Raw genomic sequence first — 15,796 nt, 5'->3', positions numbered from 1 at the left:
TCACTATCAGTCTAGTCAAAAGCTGTATTTTTCTGTAGCTTCTTTATTAAAGGAAGTTTTTTTTTGTGACAAACCTTTAATAAAAGTGCGACCATAATTCAAGATTCCTAAAAAACTTTGTAACTGCTTTTTATCTTGAATAATGTCAGGAAAGTCACGGATTTTAATAATGATGTGATCTTGTAGCTTTATACCTTTGTGGGTTAAAACTAGGCCAAGAAAATCAATAGAATCTTTTTCAACATCTATCTTGGTTGGAGATAAGATGATCCCATAGTTTTTCAGCTTTTCTGAAAGACATAGAATATGTTTTTTATGTTCTTCGCTGGTTTTATAGAAAACCAAAATATCATCAATATAAACAACAACAAAATCTTTAAGATCATTAAAGATTGAATCCATCCATCGCTGATAGATTTGAGGGGCCGTATTCAGACCGAAGGGCATAACAGTCCATTGGTAATGACCGTGTGGAGTACTGAAAGCAGTTAAGGGTTTTGATTTCTTTTGCAGTTTTATCTGCCAAAATCCTACTTTACAATCAAACTTACTAAAGATTTTTGCTCCTCGAGTTTGATTAATAAGAACATCTTTTCTAGGTATGAAATAACCATCAAAGATCAAATGTTCGTTAAGCCGTTTATAGTTGATAACCATGCGGGCTTTACCTCTTTTTATTTCACTATGGTTTCGAACCATGAAAGCAGGGCTGCTGTGAGGGCCGCGAGTCCATTCAATGAGCTTCTTTTCAAGAAGATCTTGAAGTTGAACATCAAATTTGTCTATATCTTTGCGTAGATAGATCATTGGTTTGACCCGAATAATAACGTTGTCGTCTTTGAGCTTTAAGCTGCAAAAACGAGGACTTCTCTTCCACAAATTTAATGGATTATCAGAGAAATTTTGTCGTAGAGTGTCATACAACCAGTGTGTATCGGTTAAGACAAGTAAATCTGAAGTATCTCTTTTTGGTGTTTAACAATGGATTATACTCGTACTCATTTTGTGCTGTGCGCTTGAGATACCATATTTGATAAGGTTGAAAAAATCGAGTTTTTTCTCGACTACCAATGGTACTGGAAATCCAAAAAGTAAGGTGACGGCTATAGTTCCAACGCCTACTTAATTTGTAAATCATGGATTTGATCATGACAGGAAAAGGATGGTATGAATCAATAGAGGTGAAGGTGAGTTTGTTCACAAATCCCCAATCAATTGGTTCCATGGACCATTCTATACCAGGAATGATAAAAAAGTCAAATTTTGGGATCTCTTTTTCCATTATAAAGCATATCAAAGGTATTGATATCTTTATGTAACTCTTTATAATAATATCGGATGATGTCATAATGATCTTCAATCTTTCGGTAGATGAGTCGAAAGAGATCAGGAGGAAAATCGTTTCTTGCTTTTTCAAGAAGACATATACGATTGATTTTGGCAAACGTATTTTGTGGGAAATCTTGTTCTCCTACTAACTGGGCAAGTTTAAGAAAATAATTAATTTGAGATAAAGAGAAATCTTTTTCCCAGTCAATAGTAAGACAGATCTGGATGCAAAGCTGTTTAAGCTCAGCAGTCATGGCTGCTTGTTCAACGATGAGGGCTGTAAGAGCACTCAGATGTTGTCTGAATTTCTTATGTGCACCAAGTTTATGTGCTTTCCAAACATTATTAATTTCTTCATAAAGATCGTTTGGAAGACCAGGGTTGTAGAAATTGTTAATTTCTGCAGCATCTGGAGTTTGAGAAAACATTTTTTGTGAAGTTTGGCCCACATTATAGAAAACTGTTTGGGCTTCAATAAGTGTGTCATAAGCTTTGAAGCAAGATCCATTAAAGGAACGGACCTGTTTGTGACAGTCATTCCAATCTGCATAAATGCTGGGATGGTGACCAACAAAAACCACGAACCATTTGTTTGGCTGTGATGGAGTTGGTTTGTTTGTTGCCTTTTTAGCAACAGTGATCCAACCATCTTTATCTTTTGGTGGATTGTTGTGTTCATCCATCTGTAGGCATGGAGAGAGAAATATCAGGGTTAAATACTTCTGTTGGTCTGCTTAAGAAATCTGCAAGAAAATTGTTAGTTCCTTTGATATGTTCAATAGCAAAAGAATATTGAGCAATAACATTATACCATTTTAAACGACGTCCATCTAAACAATTCTTTTTGTTTATAAGGAAGTCTTTCACTGCTTGATTATCAGTGCGAATGATAAAATCTTCTGGGGCTAAATAAATGTGAAATCTTTTTATTGCTAATTTAATAGCCAGAAGTTCTTTTTCATAGATAATATAATTCTGTTCATTTGGTTTGAATTTCCCAGAATTATATCCACAAATTAATTCTTCTTGTTGAAGCTTCTTTGTGATAGGAGCTTTACGAGCTCGGATCATGGGAATGGAAGGGGTATCATCCGTCCATTTTTCTTTAGGAATGGCTTTTAACACACATCCCTAACAGAGATCTGAGGCATCGGTTTCAAGAATGAGTTTATCTCGATTTTGAGGAAAATAAACTTCAGGAATATGGACTAAATCTGCTTTGATTTGTTGGATAATGATGGTGTCACTATCAGTCCAGTCAAAAGCTGTATTTTTCTGTAGCTTCTTTATTAAAGGAAGTTCTTTTTGTGATAAACCTTTAATAAAAGGGCGACCATAATTCAAGATTCCTAAAAAACTTTTTAACTGCTTTTTATCTTGAATAATGTCAGGAAAGTCACGGATTTTAATAATGATGTGATCTTGTAGCTTTATACCTTTGTGGGTTAAAACTAGGCCAAGAAAATCAATAGAATCTTTTTCAACATCTATCTTGGTTGGAGATAAGATGATTCCATAGTTTTTCAGCTTTTCTGAAAGACATAGAAGATGTTTTTTATGTTCTTCGCTGGTTTTAGAGAAAACCAAAATATCATCAATATAAACAACAACAAAATCTTTAAGATCATTAAAGATTGAATCCATCCATCGTTGATAGATTTAAGGGGCCGTATTATGACCGAAGGGCATAACAGTCCATTGGTAATGACCGCGTGGAGTACTGAAAGCAGTTAAGGGTTTTGATTTCTTTCGCAGTTTTATCTGCCAAAATCCTACTTTACAATCAAACTTACTAAAGATTTTTGCTCCTCGAGTTTGATTAATAAGAACATCTTTTCTAGGTATGAAATAACCATCAAAGATTAAATGTTCGTTAAGCCGTTTATAGTTGATAACCATGCGGGCTTTACCTCTTTTTATTTCACTATGGTTTCGAACCATGAAAACAGGGATGCTGTGAGGGCTGCGAGTGCGTTCAATGAGCTTCTTTTCAAGAAGATCTTGAAGTTGAACATCAAATTCGTCTATATCTTTGCGTAGATAGATCATTGGTTTGACCCGAATAATGACGTTGTCGTCTTTGAGCTTTAAGCTGCAAAAACGAGGACTTCTCTTCCACAGATTTAATGGATTATAAGAGAAATTTTGCCGTAGAGTGTCATACAACCAGTGTGTCTCGGTTAAGACAAGTAAATCAGAAGTATCTCTTTTTGGTGGAGAGAATTTTTCATTACAAACAGAAGCTAAATTTTCTTGAATTTGAATTTCAACGACTGTTTGGTCTTTTAAAGTTAAAGAAATGGTTTTTTCTTTTAACTGTAAAGGAAGGTAACTATAAATAAAGTTACATCATAGGATGAAATCACCATGCATATATGGGAAGCAAAGAATCTTTGGGATAATGAATTTTTTGTCATTAAGCCAAATAGCAATATCTTTTGCCTTAAATTGGATGACATTCATGGGGGCTTCAGCATCAATTCCTTGAACACCAATGGGGCGTTTCATCTGTTGCATTTTTCTGAAGGAATAGCATTATAACGACAACAACTAGTAGCTGCTCCGGTGTCTATCAGGACACAAAGGCTGTAGGGTTTGTATCCTTTAAAGTTGAATATACCGTTGACATAGGTATATTTACGCTTTTTCCCTTGCGAAGGAGCTATTAAAAATTCATCTTTACCTGTGCTAAAATGAAAGAATTTTGCCAAGTTCATCGAATGATTTGAACCAGGTAAAAAAGGAGCATTTCTGTTAGGGTTAACTGGAGCTTTTCCTTTTTCAGTCCATGTAAAACGCCATCGAGGAGGTGCATCGACTGATGGACGAGGGGGAAGGATTCTTTCCCATCCAGTAGTTCTTGCTGATAGAGAACGCTGTACTTGAGGAGGTTTCTCTTTATTGGTAATATAGAGATTTGAACCTGAGGCATGAATAGTGGCTACAGTGGGTTCTGTAATGCGCAATTTTGGTTCAGAATTGATGTTATCAAATAACCAATTTTGAGGAATTTTGAGATCAGTCCAATTGAGTAGTTTGGGCTCAATAATGGTATCGAAAGGTCGAGGTTCAAACAACGTGACTAGTTTGGAGTCAATTGTAGGGAAAGTAGCAGTTTCGGGTTCGCGAGTAAGCTCATATAGAACTTTCCATTGGATACCAAGACTGGGAGAGTCATAATCCATTTGTGCATCAACTGGCTTATGGAAACGGTTATCCATGACAATAGCAATGACGGGTTGATCTGTACCTCGTCGAAAGAGAGATGTAATCTTGATTTGGACTAAGCCAATATGGATATATCGTGCTAGAGGGTTTTGTTGTTTCCAGCGCTCGATTTTCTCCTTGCTAAGGATGTTGAAACCACAACGACCATTAGAAGTGTAGTCGATGGTAGTGTTTCCACTGAATTGTTCTAAAATTCGTTTGGAAAAGATAGCAAATCGAGAAGTTTTGTAAACTTCTTCTTTTTTAATTCGTTGAAGTTTATCAAACTGAATAAGCTGTTCGTTTGTGAACTGCACTTCTTCACCAATGATGTCACTAAGTTTAATATTAGTATTTTCATCAGGTTTTGAAGGAGTAAGATTCATCATACAGATAGTATCGATATCGGTAATATCGCTTTCAGTATCACTGGTGGATGTACTGTGAGAAGAACTAGAGTAGTCACTAGAAAGTTCGTACAAAATGTCATTAGGGTCGAAAATTTCGTGACCATAAACAACATAGAGATTATTTGTCTGCAAATGCTTAATCATTTTGGATGCACTCTTGCCTTTTTGCGGGCAATTGGTTGCAAAATGACCAGACTCATTGCAAATATAACATTTACAATCTTTTTTGATTTCCAAAGATTTAGAAGCTTTGGAGGTCTTTTTGGTACCTTTTTTCTTTTTCCCTTTCTTGGGTTTGGAGGGAGCAGAAGTAGCTGGTGTAACATACTTCTTTGAGGCGCGAATTGGACGCTTCTTGGAGCGAGATTTTTGGGATTTAGATCTTGGGGTTGGCAGAGGATCTGCTTCGATGGTTTCATCGACAGATTCAGAGTCTGAAGAAGAGGAATCAGAAGCATTAGAAAAGACATATATCTGTTTGTCATCTGTGTCTTCTTTGGAGTCGTCAGAATTACTGTCGCTTTCTATTGGTGAATAACCAAAGTGAGTAAGAAGATCTTCATTTTGTAAAGAGATCTGTCTTATGCGATTGATGATATGTGTGCTTTCATCAAAAGTAAGCTATGGGTTTACATATAGAGCTTGTAAACAATTGAGTTAATCTATGATGTTGTCATAGTCATCACGACGATATAAAGTGTTTGTTTCAGAAAACACTTTTATTTCTTCATGACCGTAGAAAAGAGGTTTTACCTTATAACGAAGAGGTTGTTGACTTTCTTTGGAAAGTGGTTTTTCCATTGGGAGAGCTTTGGGAGGTTCCTATTTGGAAAGATCGGGTAGATCTGGTTCAGGTGGATATAGGTCTGACATTTTAGCTTTTTTGAGCTTGGCTAGATCTATAGTCATCTGATGAATCTGTTCCTGAAGGACGGATGTGTCTTGAGGATTAGAAAGAGTGAAAATCTGGGTAAGAGTTTCAAGTTTGTCATTCAAGGAGATCATTCCTTGTTGGACATCTTCAAAAGAGGAATCCATATGGGTATTGGTAGCCTCTAGATTATGTTGGAAATCGATTTTTCAATCAGTAACCATATCGATAAGGAAGTTTAATCCTGCGCCGATTTGATTAAATGTAAGGGGTTCCGTGTGTAGAAAATGAGAAATATGACGATAGCCATTGGGATCTTGACCGGTAATATTACGGATGCAGTTTATAGAGCTAGGTTGTGCCATACAAACAGTTATTGGTTCTAAAGACCTTTTGATTTCTGTTATGGTGCCTAAAACCAAAGAGTCCTGTGATAAGCTTAAACAAAGTCGTACAGACAAATAAGCAAGTACAGGATAATATGGGCTTGAACAGTAATCAAACATATGAGATTTATAACAGTAATAAGGCACAAAGTAGATACTGAAAACTTAAAACATAATAAAACTTACAATAGTGGTCCAGATTCGTGGTATGGCTCTGATACCGATTACAGTACAATGCGGAAATAGAAACACAAAGCGGAACTGAAAGATTTACAGAGATAACCAAGATAGACAGGACTGATACTAAAGCCTAATGCAGAATCCATTGTGAGGAAGCGGTTTAAATAAGCTTACAAAAGGTAAACAGTTCTTGAGAGGATAAGAACGAATCCTTTCTTTTACTGTTTGAAAAAGAAAATGTCGACAACTTTCACTGTTGATGAATAGTTTGTCGGCAGCTTTCGGTTACTTTTGCTTTTGGAAAAAGTAGACAGGACAACTCTTCTTGTCGTGTGCTGGATAGATTGCAGTCGAGTGGAAAAGAGTGTCGGTTCATCCTTCCATAGCTTTGATGATGTTATGGAGTTCATATTCATCAAGTGGTGGAGTGCTGACTGGTGATTGTGCATCAGCAATATCCCATTCGAGATTGAGTCTTTCGGCTCCATCTTTGACCCGAGAGGGGATATCCAGCGTTGTCATGCTAACGATTTCTTTTAAAAATGCTTTAGCAGTCTAGATATGATGTTCTCCATTGTTGTCATCATAATAGCAATTGAGTGTTGTAACAAAGAATCGTCGTCCATCATAACGATTGAGTGTTGTAACAAATCTTCGCAAAGTTCGATCGATCGAACTTATTTCTCAAATCGATCTTGAGAGATCGATTGAACTCATTTTTTTTTTCAGTTTCTCAGATCGATCGAAGTTTTGACATTGATCTCACATTTTTTGTGATCGATCGAACTTCACAAATTTCATACACACATTCCATGCATCTTATCTTGTGTCCATGCTATCTCATTCATGCCCAATGCCTGTGATTTTTCACATTAGATGCATTTTACACTTATACTGCTTAGCATGTTCACCTCCTATCACTTATATAGATTCATGTCATATATGTTTTGCCTATCTTGTTTGACATGCATGTTTCTATTTTGTGCTTTCAATTCTTTATTCTGGCACTGACTCCCTTTGCAAGTTTTAAATTATTTTCAGGCCATGCCTAAGCGCAAGATTGTAGCCCGCAGTCACTATCACCGCCGGGGTAGGCACACTTTTTATGCCGAGGATGGTCCTTCTCATGCACAGGACCCTGCACAAGAGGAGCCATTAGAGCCTACTCCACCTCAGTCACCTTCACAGGCTCAGCCTGTATTTACACCATTTCCATCACAGGATGAGGTTGAGGCTGAGCATTTACTATCACCATCTCCACCACATCAGCCAGCTCAGCTAGCCCAGGAGCGTGACAGGCTCGCGCCTAGATATGCACAAATGTCAGTGGCTCATGAGTCAGTTTTTGATGTTGATTTCTTCTCCAGATCGGTGCTGACCCGATCAGCTTATGATGATATTATCCGAAGGGGCCTTGCAGCTATTCTTGCCCTAGTTACTGAGCCAATCTACCCGTGGCTCATACGGATGTTCTTCCAAAACCTCCGACCGTCCCCGCGTACCACGGCAGAGCTGGTCACTACCATAGATGGCCACCATATTACTATTACTATGGACACACTAGCCAGATCATGCCATTGTCCACACCGATGCCCTCCGGAGCTACATGAGCTATATCCGAAGCTATACAAGCCTTCTTATGCCGACATGGCAGTTTTCTTGATAGGTCACTATGCCGATGGCGAGACCTTCACCACCCGTACTTATCTTCCAGATGACCTATGGTTCTTTGATTCTGTTCTCTTTTGGAACATATATATGGCCGGGCACAAGATTCAACGGTGAGGAGACTATCTGACAGCTCTCTACGCATTTTATACAAGCCACTGGGTATCTATCCCCGTGCTTATCTGGAGCGTGATGAGGAAGCTCTACGATGAGCATATCAGCAAGGAGAGGCCCAAAAGGGATAAGTCTCTCCCATTTGGCCACCTCATCACCCAGATCCTGATTGATCAGCGCTATCATTTCCATCCTCGGGAGCACCTTAAGAGAGGTTCCTATCACTTCTTGAAGAAGGACTGGGACAAGAGCTATAATGCTATTATTGCCCGACTACAGGAGGATGCAGCTCAGGCGGCAGAGGACTTAGCTTTAGAGGATTTAGAGGCTGAGGCCCAAGCAGCAGCAGCAGACCCGGCAGCAGACGACGCACTAATTGATCTGGCTGTCGAGCGTATGGATATTGATTTAGAGAGACCTGCAGATGACGTAGAACAGCACTCTCCAACTGGATCACCCATTCATGCAGAGGAGCAGACTTAGGATCTTTCTTCTGATTCATCTGTACCTGAGGCTCCTAGTCAGATCCCCAGCTTTGGAGAGTGTCTTCAGGCTCTTGAGGATGAACTGATACTGCTACCATTCGAGCCGATGTTGTGGCCCACCGAGCTGAATTTGCTAAATTCCGCACGGATGTCATAACTGCACTCTGAGACTTATCTCACGATATCCGCAGAGCTTGCCCTGCCCGTCTTGCCTCGTCCACCTGAGATTCCCAGTTTCTTCGATCTTTTCATACTACACCCTCTATGATCTATACTTCATTTTTGTCACTGTATATTATTTGCAGCCGGATATGTCAGCTTTGCTCTTTTAATGTACTCTATACTTTATTTTCTTTATATATGTTTTTGTTATGGATGTCATCTATTATGTTCTTATATCTATCTGTTTGACTCCATCAGGTGCATCATAGTGACTTCAGTGAGAGAGAGTGTTGCCCAATTTTCAGGACAACCCTTATATCTCTCTCGCTGCTTTATTTCATTTACACTTGCATGTCCACTGTGCACTGATTATCCCTTTTGTTATCTGATGAATTTATCCGAGTGCCCAATTTCAGGACCACAGTTAATCCCAAGTTTGGGGGGTGCTATGCCACCCACTTTGGATACTTCAGTCCCAGCCATTCTTTCCCTTAATTGCGACGGTATACTCTTTTCTTTTGTTCTCTTTGCATATTGAGGACACTGTGCCATTTAAGTTTGGGGGTAATGGTGTATGTTACAGTGTTTGTTTTTAAATTTAAAATTTTGAGCATGACTTGTGTATTTGAGAGATTTTTTATGATTGGTCCATATTAGCGATGATTTTGATCTTTTGATGACTATATTGCTTAAAATTTAAAAATTGCTTGACTTGAAAGTCCAATACTCCTTGTATACCTTGTTGAAGCCATTTAGGAGTAAATTTTTTGAAAGATTGATATCTTACTTGCACTTGTGGTCCACATCATCTTGATTTTGTGATTGTTTTAAGATTCACTCTAGGATTCTACACTAGCACAAGTGCACACTAGCATTCATTTGTGGGGTACATGCTTTGTTGATTATTGAATTGGATATATCCCAATTGGGCTAGTAGTGCATTGAAAGCTTTCATTCTTGATAAAGGTGGATTACAACCCCTTTTCACTAAGTAGCCGGGATTCTAGCCTCATCAAGCACTGAACTTCTCGCACCGAAAGCAAAAGCAAAAGCAGCTTCCAATTGATCATTTCATTCTATCCATATGTCTATGTATGCTAGAATAGATGTTCATGTATTTGTCTCTATTTCTTGTGTTATTGATGCATGCCTATGTATATTAATGCCATAGATCTAGAGCTTGTCAAGACATAGTGCTTAATGGAATGCTCTTGTAATGTTCTTGATAGTTCATGCTCATTTCTTGATGGATTATACCTCTCCCTTAGCTTAATTAGTTTAATTTCATGTCATTAGCTTAATTGTAGTGTAGTGGTAGCATAGTTGTTAGTTGGGAGGACAATCCATGCTTGTTGTTTGATGTTCCATACTTTTGAATGCAAGTAGCATATGTTTCTAACCTTGTGGTGTATTTGGCTTGTGAGCTTAATGAAAGGATTAATGACTTGCTTGATATATTGTGCTTTTCACATGCTACTTAGACAATATATACTTAATTATTAGATATATTGTGCTTTTCACATGTTGATTAGACAATATATACTTAATTAGTCACCATTGCTAATTGAATCAACCAAATACACACACACTTCAATATTGCAACACACATTTCCCTCATTAGTCACTTGGTAAGGGTGTAGAAAAGTATTATTTGGTGGTGACCTCTAAACCCCAAGATCTCTCTCTCTTACTTACTCTTTATTGCATTCAATTATTTAGTTTAATTTGCTCTCTAGTTTAATCAACCAACCAACTATTTGTTTGATCACTTGACCTTCTAACCCTAATAGTGATTCCACAAGCTAGTACGACAACTCAATCACTTGGGACGATCCCTACTCACTCTTGCTACGTTAGTAGTAGTGGTGGTAGTGGTTTTATAAATTTAAATTTGACCTAAAAGGCTTTTCTTGAACCGCACATTCACTACATTATTTTGGCATATAGGAACGGCAGTCGTCATTTGCATTCAATGTTTTCCAACCACCTCTAACACATTCACTATAAATATAGATGGTTGGTTTGATAAATTTTACACACCATTTTGAGAGACAATATATTGCATCAAAGAGAGTTTTTCTTCTCACATTTTCCCTTTATCTTTCTCATTCATTTCATATATCATATATGAAAGATTCAACCAAGGATTCAAAGGGTTTTTGCTCTTGTTTGAATCTTCATATAGTTTGTGCTCTATTATACTCTTGAGAGATTATAAAAGCTTATATTTTCACTTATATCATCTCCTCTCATTCATAGAGTTTGAGCTTCAATCTATTCATCTATACTCTAGTTGTGAGCCTTGATTTGCTTATCAATCTTTGAGAGATATATTTGTATGCAACAAATTTGATATTCATTTGTAAGGGCTGGTGTGGCCCAAGGAAGAAGAAGCAAGGTAGCTTCAATTCGAAAGGGTTGGTGTGACCCAAAGGAAGATTAAGATAGGTTGTCTCTTAGCAAAGTGAAGTAAGGTGTTGCTTCATATAAAGATTTGCTCTCTACCTGTAAGGAGAAGCCATTGTGGATTGGGAAGTCTTAAGAGGGGTCTTGAGCTGAGGAGTAGGAGTTTGTGAACCTCGCTAAAATTGCCGAGTTATTGTTTGCAATTTTTCTTCCCTTATCTCTTTTACAATTATGCCATAAATTGCTTACTTTCATATCTTGATATCATATCTTAATTATTGCATAATTGATTAAATTGTTAAATAGAAATTGTAATTCTATAAATTGCAAAAAATTGGCCATTGACTCTATTCAACCCCCCCCCCCCCCCCTCTCCCCTCTAGAGTCAATTCTTGGATAGTAGATATATATAGAGAGAAAAAGGAATTTCGAAATGAAGAGGAAAATTGGGGGGGGGGGGGGGGGTTTGGTCTTCATTTTGATGGTGTTGCCTTAGACATGCAAGGTGTCACATTTTGGTGGACATAACTTTATGCTAAGTTAACTTTTAGCCCTTATTTTTCTACTTCAATACCAACAAGCTCCCCAAAATATCTCCGTCTAATATATACTTACATATATATGTATATGTGTGTTAAATAACAATAATGCCCCTGAATGTAGATGGCAAAATTGGGAGAAGTGATGTGTAAAGAAGTATATCAATTATAAATACCACTCGCTCTAACATAAATTCTTATAGAAAATGGCTAAGTAAGGGTCATTAATCCATGAAGATTGCTAACTTATGGCGATCAAAACTATAAGATTACTTTTGAGTTTGATAGAAAAATATTTGGTTTAATGGTTTGGTTGTCACTTTGCATGAACTGAAATTAATACTTAAAACAGAAAATAAAATGAACTGAATTCAATTGGATTGAAAATATAAAGAGAAGAGGTTAGGGAATTGGCTTCACCAAGACCTCATAAATATGTCTAAATGCAATAAACTTGGGAAAACAATTATATATAACCATGACGTGTAGGAGTACAAGACAACCACAACAGCTTCTAGAATTTCATATATTTCAAAATTAAGCATAACCATCTTTGGTTGGAATGGTTCATCCACCTAAACTAAGTTGTATGAACCATCTTCCCTAGGCATGGCCTATCAAAGTCCTCAAATTATATGGTATTGCATATGCAATCAAAGAAGCAAGTATAATTTATCTTCAGTAGGCATGGACCATCTACCTAACTACATTAATCTAAAGGTATAGTATGGTCCATCTTCTCTAAGAATAACCTATCAAAATTCTCATAAAACATGCCAAGAAAACTATTTCATAAACTCATCCTCATTGTCACTAGAAGAATGTAAGGAGTATAATTATGAAGATATGAATTCTAAGACAATATAAACATCTTAACACATCATATATTAGAATGAAATTTAGTACATCAATTTAATGTGTAAAACTCTAGCTTATGAAATTTGTTATATACATATAAAATCCCCAAATTGAATTATAATTAAAGCATATTTACTTGGCCAAGGTTACATCAACCCCCTAGGAAGGAAGTTAGCTCATTATAGACATGATAGAAGCTTCAAGAATAGAAGGAAAAGAGAACTACAACTTCAGCTCCATGGAAGCCCGCTTTTGCAGAAAGGAAAACCTAATTTTTCTTTCCCTTTCTCTCTCCAAAATTCACACAATTAATGATAAAAATTGAATACCCCCTTTAGAGATATAAATATATTCTATATATCCTCAGAATCCCCTTCAAAAACCCTATAATTCTTGCAATTAAGTGAGGGAGAGGAATGTTCAAAACTAAAAATATCTAACAGCTCATTATCTTCGCAGGTGGACGTCCGGATGCAGCGGGCGACATCTGGACGTAGCTTGTCATGGCTAGCTTCCTTGCTCGCACAAGGTGCTGTCAATGGGCTGAGAGTGGCATGCAGTGTCCGGACGCCAATACCTGCGTCCAAACATAAAAACCTTTGGTTACTGGAATTTTATTTCTTCTCTCACAATTGTTTTACCCCATTTTTCAACTGGACGTCCGGACGTCCAATTTGTGCTTGGAAGTTGCGTTCGGATGTAACCTTGATTTATGTGGGTATTGCATCTTATTTGTTTGTCTTATTAGGTAAATTTCTTTCCTCAAGCTAGGCTTGTTCATGAGCTTTAAACTATTTTGATTGATACCACATCTTACAATGATCCATGTTTGTTAAAACCCTGTAAATCCTTATTTTTATTTGTTTTAGGAGACAATTCTTGAAAATAAACAAAACATGCAAAAGCTTATAAAGTACACATTATTAATACAAAAATGGACTAAATCATGCAATTAAGGAAGCTTGAATATGAAATATTCAGCGCTTATCAAGAAGTTCTTGAGCCTGAAAATTGTCTCGACTTCCGAAAAATTCTAAAATTAATCTTATTGCCTCTAATTGACTTAAAATAATCAAAATGCACTTCTAAAACTCTCGGATCAGGAAAATGACCCAAAATGATCCTCGGCACCCGCATGACAGGCAAAACGAGGCACGAAAAAATAAATAAAAATAAAAATTTGAAAAAAATCAGAAAAATCCAGGACATTACAATCTACCCTCCTTAAAAAGATTTCGTCCTCGAAATCTACCTTTGTTAAGAAGGAGGCCCGCAACTGTTCGAAAAATAACTCATAAGACCCATAAAACTACTAGCTTATAAACCTTATTGCCTTTGACACTGGATATATCAATAGGCAATCACATACCACCGTCACTAGCAACACAATGCTCACCACCCTATATGGGTGCTCACCATACATCATCCTACCACGTAGACAATTGGATTTTATACATAGCTTAAAACTGACCCCGATTACTTCTACACAACCACATAGAGCTCCAAAGCTCACAAGAAAGACGGTTTTTCGACCACCGAACATGAGGACATTAAATCCTCAACTCATCCTTCAAAGGATATACGAAACTCGAGACAAAGGAATCCCGATAGACCTGCATTTGCCACATAATACGTAGTTATGCCCTTCCTTGACCATACATGTGACCACCAATCACAAAATCTAGCAACCATGATACTTAATACCTCCTAAAAGGGCTAAGAAAAAATCGTCCAACGGCTACATAAGCACGGGTTATACTAATCATAAAATGTATTATCAGGTACTCAAGATACAAATCCCTAAAAATTATTCCATGAATCAAATCATTGGACTATCAAACTTCATTGGGCACATATTCCTACCTGAAGTACCTCATTATCCAAAACAATTTATTTGAATCTATAAAATACTATTGTCTCCAAATGAAAGTATCTTTCAGACTAAATCCACATTGTCACGCCAACTTAACACATAATACAATGCCTTCACTATCGCTAATCACTCAAAACAATCATTAACCTTTGACTCAACATCGTGTTAAAGAGTGACTGATTTCAGGAAAAATTGTTGACCAGACCATTCTCATCACCGGTCTGATCTCAATACTAATGTCGTTCCCGTCCTCAGGTCTAAACCTCAATCACAATCTCACACAGTCCATGCGACAACCACCGGACTTATTCATTACCTGAACATTGTTCTACACAACCTCACCAGTGGTACAGTCATATCATCATACATATTACTCTAAGCACCACAGTCAAACCTTGATTATACAAGTCATAATGAGCTAAGGATAACACAATACTACATTCCATAATCAACGACTAGCATAAAAGCTCTTCGGTCCTCTCATAACACCTATACCAGGTAGACAATTCCGTTACATCATTCGACAATTACTACCTTGTTAAAACACCTCATAAGACTACTTCATGTCTAAAATTTCAAACCCAGAATCAATCATCACAATTATTCCTCAAGAAAATCCCACATTAACTCCTCTAATTACATAGTACTCAAACAATACCAACATTTGTCCTCAAGATATTACTTAAACAAAACATCAATGAAAATATTTAGGTACATGATTCACATCACATCACCTAGTCCTCCTAGAACTTATAGTTCATGACATATCCCCTAGTCATCACTACTAGCATCAGACACTAGGAGTACACAATCCTCGGTCAACAACTCATGCCCGACACTCTATCGGTCACTATTATCCTCAGAATAAGCATCTCTAAAACCAAAGACTTCACCTCCCTCCATGGGAGTAAGTTAACTAAACCAGCTAAACCCTTACCAGGGACTTCTAATCAAAGGAGGAGAACTATCACCAATCTGCCCATCTACAGGCATGCACAATTCCTAAATGAAGGAATAAGACTCTCAACCAATGATGTCCTTGTCAGGACCCAAACAAACAGAAAGGTAATGAACCCTTCTCTCCTAATAGACTAACAATCTAGATCTAGGCATACTTAACACCCTGTCCTATACTACTCATCAAACATCCAACCATGGACACCTAATCTCACTTGAGATGAAACCAAACTCTTTACATACAAGGAGATGAACCATATAAGATACTCGTCAAACCCGCATGACCAACGCCCATCGGGAATCCTATAGGGACCTAACATTGAAACCTCGCACATCCAATGCTAGACGAAA

Source organism: Cornus florida, unplaced genomic scaffold (genome assembly GCF_030987335.1).
Source record: "Cornus florida cultivar Cherokee Brave unplaced genomic scaffold, ASM3098733v1 CherokeeBrave_3.0.0_Hap2_Chr08, whole genome shotgun sequence".
Taxonomy (NCBI): Eukaryota; Viridiplantae; Streptophyta; class Magnoliopsida; order Cornales; family Cornaceae; genus Cornus; species Cornus florida.
The sequence above is the reverse complement of the archived record's forward strand: the minus strand, read 5'-3'. Positions refer to the sequence as shown.